Source organism: Coptis chinensis, chromosome 1 (assembly GCF_015680905.1).
Source record: "Coptis chinensis isolate HL-2020 chromosome 1, ASM1568090v1, whole genome shotgun sequence".
Classification (NCBI taxonomy): domain Eukaryota; kingdom Viridiplantae; phylum Streptophyta; class Magnoliopsida; order Ranunculales; family Ranunculaceae; genus Coptis; species Coptis chinensis.
This window is the reverse complement of record NC_141456.1, coordinates 76,492,580-76,499,194: the sequence shown is the minus strand read 5'-3', so window position 1 is coordinate 76,499,194 and position 6,615 is coordinate 76,492,580. Positions and strand designations below refer to the sequence as shown.

General features: G+C 35.7%; 1 pseudogene; it reads right to left on the bottom strand.

The window, feature by feature from the left end:
- Positions 1–3,130: 3,130 nt before the first annotated feature.
- On the bottom strand, positions 3,131–3,655 carry LOC147525225 (secreted RxLR effector protein 161 pseudogene; annotated as a pseudogene).
- Positions 3,656–6,615: the final 2,960 nt, after the last annotated feature.

Below are 6,615 nucleotides of genomic sequence, written 5' to 3'. Positions count from 1 at the left end.
GTTCACAAAATTGCATTTGGAAGATGATCCACTAACCATTTGCCTTTATTAAAGAGTGGACTGGTAATGACACTCTTCCCAATGCCTCTTTAAGATTAGATGGTGACGCCTAAGTAACATTGAAAGATGAAAAGAAGAACAATTAAAGAAGAAGCTGGCTACCTTACAATAGACACACACATTGTCAAGCTTCATACCTTTCCGATTCAAATTGTCAATGGTTTGAATCCTATCCAACAAAACAAAAAAGAAAGCAGCTCTATATGGGATGGATCCGCTTGAAAGGAAAATTAGTGATCCTTTCCATTGCCTTGGCCAAAACATTGCATATGATTTCATGGTAATCACTTCCATGTCATCCCATACCCATAATCTCTTATCCACTTCTACAAAGATTCTACCCACTACATAATTTGTAAGCAGTAAGCAAGTGTTTGTCATATCTTTCGATTTTCCAATCATTGAGTCCTCTTTTAAGTGCCATGTTCCATTCCAAACCGTTATTTCCCCTTTACATGTAATCCAAAATGAGAGATTTTTTAATTGAAGAAAGTCCATATATTCCACCAAATTATTTTTTAAGCGAGGTTTCCCCGTATCGGGTTGAAAAGTAATCCCTCGAGTAAAAACATCCAAACTGCTAGTGATGCCTCTTAAAAAGTGATACCAAATGGATTCTAAGTTCCTTGATCAAACATTCTCACTCTCCCTCCCCATACTAACTACTTTCCTCCACAAATGATCAACTTCTTCTCCAAATCTCCAAAGTTGCTTACTCAACCAATAAGGTAGTTTAAGCGCCTATTAAAGGGTAGTTTAAGCACCTATTAAACGCCGATTAATAGTTATGAGCTACTTGACCAATTTGATTAGTTAAAAATACCCGAGTCTGAGCAGTAAATAATCATCATGATGAACCTGACGTGAATTGAACACAGAACCTTCTGATAAAACACGATATAAATATATTATATTGCAAACCAAGAAGCCCATAATAGAAGCCAACCTTCCCCACATGATAGTAAGATAATACCTCCCATTACCATCTTCAATCTCATACCAAGGACCTTGGTGATGATTTTGTACAAAGGAGACTAATCAGTCTATAGACTTTGAGTTCCTCTGCTCCTTTGGGTATTAAGGTGATAAAAGTAGCCACGGAGTCTCTCCTTGAGTAGAAGAAAATTTAGGACCTTGTTGACATTGCTTCTTTACTCTACCTCCTCATTAGATAGCATACCATTCTCCCCCTTATGATCCAAAAAAGTCAACTCTTCTAACCTCATGCTGATCTTAATGTCTGCTCTTCCCCTTGACCTTTCCTCTCCTCTCCATGTTTGTCAAGGTCCAAAACTTTAGCGATGTCTCCCCTATACCAGTGTTTCCCACCTCAAACCGAAGCACATAAGGTCTTTACTGAAATAATTAATCTTATTTTCCTTTCCACTTTGAATATTGACACCACCCTCAACCTGAGCCGCATTCTCATTGAGACCCACCAATTCAGCCTTCGATACTCACATTTTCCTGCACACCATTCACTATTGGTACAACAAGCTCCCCACCCCCATGAAGTAGGAACCACATAAGCCACTCCCACATTTCCGCCAACACCACCAAAAATATCTCCTTCCATCAATTCAATGTTGACACCACTAATACCCTGTCTGGCTTCCTCACAGCCAAATGTCACTGCGTGAGACTCTCAAGCACTGCTTTCAAGTGCTCGAAAAAGTTTATGCCTCTTAAGTAAAGCAATTACTCAACACAGATTAAGATAAAACTCCTAAATTCATAAAGCCATTAATCCTTCAAATACCTCTAAAATTCAAATTTTCTTCAATCAAACAAAACCCTGATTCAATTACACGCCATATTTCAAAAATAATCCGTGTCAGATACGTATCCACGTGTCCATGTGGGACACATGTTGTATGTGATATACTTCATTTTTTTATATTTCACCGTGTCGGATACGGACACACCTATCCGTGTCAGTGTAACTTAGAAATTAAGTAACAAACCAAAAACTATCCCACTTAAACTTTCACTTATAAACACTACTCACTAGTGTTTCCTCTCCAATGTGGGACTAAAGTTCTCTACTTAAGCAACTATCCCACAAAGAGGTCAAGGGATTAAACCACCACAAAGTCATTCCAAACATTACCACTTGTTTTATTTAAAATAACACAACAATCCCCCACTTATTTTTGATAAAAACAAAATATAAAATATATTTAAGTTCAATCAATATCAATTTCAACATGTTATGCATTGATGAAGGTGTCCAAGACTAAAACCTTATTTACATAGTGAAAATTACTCAAAGTATAAGAGCCATAAGTGACTAAGTCTTAAACTTAGGTCTTGAGTATACAATAAGTTAGAATCACGCATAACATATCCAGTGTTCTCCTTTCATATCCTGAACATTAAAGGCTATGTGCTCTCATCCAGGTTCGTGAATGATCTAGAGAATCAGCCCTCATTCTCATAGAAAGCGGCATGTACTTTCATATTCACTAGGTGAGTCTATCAAGAGTGCTCCTGTAACTATGCACTCCACCCATAAGGACCATAGAACTTCATTAATAGTTTTTTCTAGAAAACCTCAACCTTTATTATCGCTTCAGGATCTCATACATTTTACTATCCAATAACGGGACAGATAAATAACAATGTATGTCTCACAACCAACATTCTATGACTTGCTCTTCCCTTTGAACCTAGTTCTTGGGATCTCCAGTCCTTAGGTTGGGTTACCATCATAGATGTTCATCTTTCAATTGGCTTCAGTCCCATGCTTCTGGTAGTACTCCACAATTTTTCTCTGGCCAAAGCTTTGGTAAATAGATCTGCTAGATTATCATTAGATCTCACAAAATTAATAGTCACTGCACCTTTAGATATAAAATCCCTGACAGCACTATGTTTACGACGAATCTATCATGATTTACCATTATAAAACTTACTGTGGACTCACCCAATAGCAGCAGTGTTATCACAATGTATCAAAGTGGATGGTAACTAATTTATGCCAAACCGGAATATGAGTGAGAAGATCTCGTAACCAACCAGCCTCCTCACTTACATTAGCCAAAGCAATCAGTTTAGACTCCATGGTAGACTATGCTATAATGGTCTGCTTCTTGGACTTCCAAGATACAAAACCTCCACCAATGCTAAACACATAGCCACTGGTAGCCTTAGAGTCTTCTGAGAAAGTGCTCCAGTCAACATCTGTATACCCCTCAAGAACAGCAGGATATCTTTGATAATGAATACCCAAATCAATGGTTTTCTTTAGGTATCTCATTAACATGCCAATTGCTTGCCAATGCTCAGCACCAGGATTACTAGTATACCTACAAAGAACACCTACTGTATAGGCAATGTCAGGTCTAGTATAATCTATAGCATATCTCAAACTACCAATGATACTTGCATATTCTTTCATATTCACAAATAATTTAACACATGAATCAAAAAGAGTACTAACAGCCACGTAGTCAAAGTAGTTATACTTCTTCAATATTTTTTCAATGTAGTGTGATTGATCCAACCATATGCCATCAGATGATCTCGTAATTTTGATTCCCAACATTACATCAGCCTCACCTAAGTCCTTCATATCAATGTTAGAAGACAACATGTTCTTAGTCTCTTTCACAACATGTAAATTAGAACCAAAGATTAGTAGATCATCAATATATAATCATATAATAATACATATCCCATCAGAGTATTTATAATAAATGCACTTGTCACTTTCATTTATCTTGAACCCACTGGTAATGATAAAGTTATCAAATTTCTCATGCCACTATTTAAGTGTTTGTATCAACCCATAAAGTGACTTAAGTAATCTGCATACCTTTTTACCATTACCTAGTTGGATGATCCAAGTAAATCTCCTCTTATATATCCCCATTTAGAAAGGTTGTCTTAACATCCATCTGATGAATAATAAGATTATGAACAGCATTAACAGAAAATAATACTCTAATAGATGTTATCCTCGGAACAGGTGAATATGTGTCAAAGAAATCAACCATTGATAACAAGCCTTGCTTTAAACTTGTCCACTGAACCATCAATTTTAAACTTCCTTCTTAGAACCCATTTGTTTCCTATAATCTTGCAACAAGGAGGTAAATCAACAAGCTCACAAGTTTTGTTATCCATGAGAGAGTCAAGCTTACTCTATATGGCTTCTCTCCAAACCTCAGAGTCAGAAGATGCGAGTGCTTCTTCAATAGAGGAGGGATCTCCTTCCAAAGCAAAAGTGACAAAATTGGGTCCCAATCCCTTAGCAACCTTTGCTCTCTTACCTCTTCTAGGATTAGATTCTTTAACAGTGTCTCTGTCATCTAATCTAGATATATCTATGTCAGAACATTAGAAGTAGGTGCCTTGGAGGAAGATGCACCCCCACTATTTCTAGATAAGTATGGAAACCTATCTTGTAGAAACTCAGCATCAGATGATTCAAAACAAGACATTAGTCTTCATATCTAGAAACATGTAAGCCTTGCTATTCGTAGCATAGCCTAGAAAGACACACTCATAAGCTTTACTCTCAAGCTTTGAGATTTTAGGATCATGCTTCCTTACAAAAGTCAGACATGCCCATGTTCAGAAGTAACTCAAATTAGGCTTCCTGTTCTTCCATAACTCATAAGGTGTAACATTTGTCTTAAAATTAACAATTCTATTCAGCACATAGCATATAGTCAAAATAGCTTCACCCCATAAATTTGAGGGTGCTCCAGAACTAAGTAATATGGCAATAGTTAATTCCTTAAGAATTTTATTCTTACATTCAACTACTCCATTCATTTCAGGTGAATAAGGAGTTGTCGTCTCATGAATTATACCATGTGATTGCAAGAAAAGATTAAAATTAGCAGAACCATATTCAGTACCTTTATCATTTCGAATTACTTTAATATTCCTGTCATGCTAATTTTGAACCTCAAGTATATAAGCTTTAAAAGCATCAAAAACATCACTTTTATTCTTCAGCAAATAAACATATGCAAACTTTGAGCAATCATTAATGAAAGTAATAAAATATCTCCTACCACCTCTAGTTAGAACTCCTTCAAGCTCACAGATATCAGTATATACCAAGTCTAGCAGATTTGTACTTCTCCCAACTAATTTGTGAGGCTTATTTGTGATTTTTGCCTTAGTGCAAGTGATAAGAGCCCAAAACTGTAGTTTTAACCCCTTAACAATAATACTTTTAGACCAATTATGCGAGTAATAAATAAGAGTTAATGCTGATTATATGTTTTTAAGTATTTCAGGCATTGAAGTCAATTATGTGCAGAATTATGCCAATTTGGAGAGATAAAGAAGCAAGGGTTGGTTGCTAAGAAGTTATATGATTAAAGGCCAAGATTCAAGGAGAAAAAGCGTTTGTAAAGCCCGGTCAAAAGCTGAAAAGTCAAAGTCAATGCGGGCAGAAACAGCACACAAAAGTCAGTAGAACTTCCGAAGACCGTATCTTTAGACTCAGACCTTGGAATTTAGCCTATCTTATGTCAAAACGACTGGCTCGGAAAGAGCTTTCCAATGGTCCAAGCCTTGACCCAATCAAAGGAGCAGAAGTGGACGAAAACTCTGTTGAAGTCAAAGCCAGCTGAAAAGGGCTCTGTAGACTGAAGAAATTAAGCTTTGGACTCAATTTTCCGGCCCAAAACATGGCTCCTCAGCCCATGCACAAAAATGTAGATCTGGTCTCCTCCATTTTTAACACTGAAGACTTAGCTCTTAAGAAATAATTAGGTTTGGTAGCAAGTAACGATTAGAGCATAGTTCTAGATTTAGTTTTCTTCAATTAATTAGTTTTCATACCTTGTTTTAATTTAGATTATTGAATCATTATTATTCCTTTATTAGATTAATAAAATTAGTCAGTTCTTCATAATTTTGGTTTTGATTTAGTAAATTACTTAGATTTAAATTCATATCTTAGTTGTTAATCATTTCTTAGAGTTCATTTAATTTTGAATTATTGATTAGAATCTTTATATTAATAAAGTTAGAATCTTTATATTATGTCTTGTTCAATTTCGATTGGAAATGATAGCATAATGATTCTAGGCTAAACCTCCATTAGAGGGGGTTGAAGAAGCCTTGATGAAGCTTGATCTTTGTTAACTAAGAAATCATCGTGATAATCTATTCAATTCTTGAAAGTAATTAGTTCACCATGAGAATGGGTTTGGTTGCTTCACATGCTAGTTATTAATTGGTAGAGATTGCCATGTATAATTAGATATTAGAAATACCATTTTGATATGCAAAGCATTGAAATTTGGATCACGATGAATCTTTGTTAGTTGATTAAGTCGAGTTAAGGTGGAATCAATCCCCCCTAATTCCTTATCATATAGTCAATTTAGAAATTCCGTAGTTTGAAGTATCGCATCTCATTAGTATAATTCACATCATAGTATAATTTCCAACCATTACTCTCATTAACTTTGGATAGACCGATAGTCGTAGAAAACATTGAATGCTAAAGAACTAGGAGTGGAACGAATCTTTTACTCCACTCTATTTCGATAGATTCGAGAGTATAAATCTTTGATAACACACACG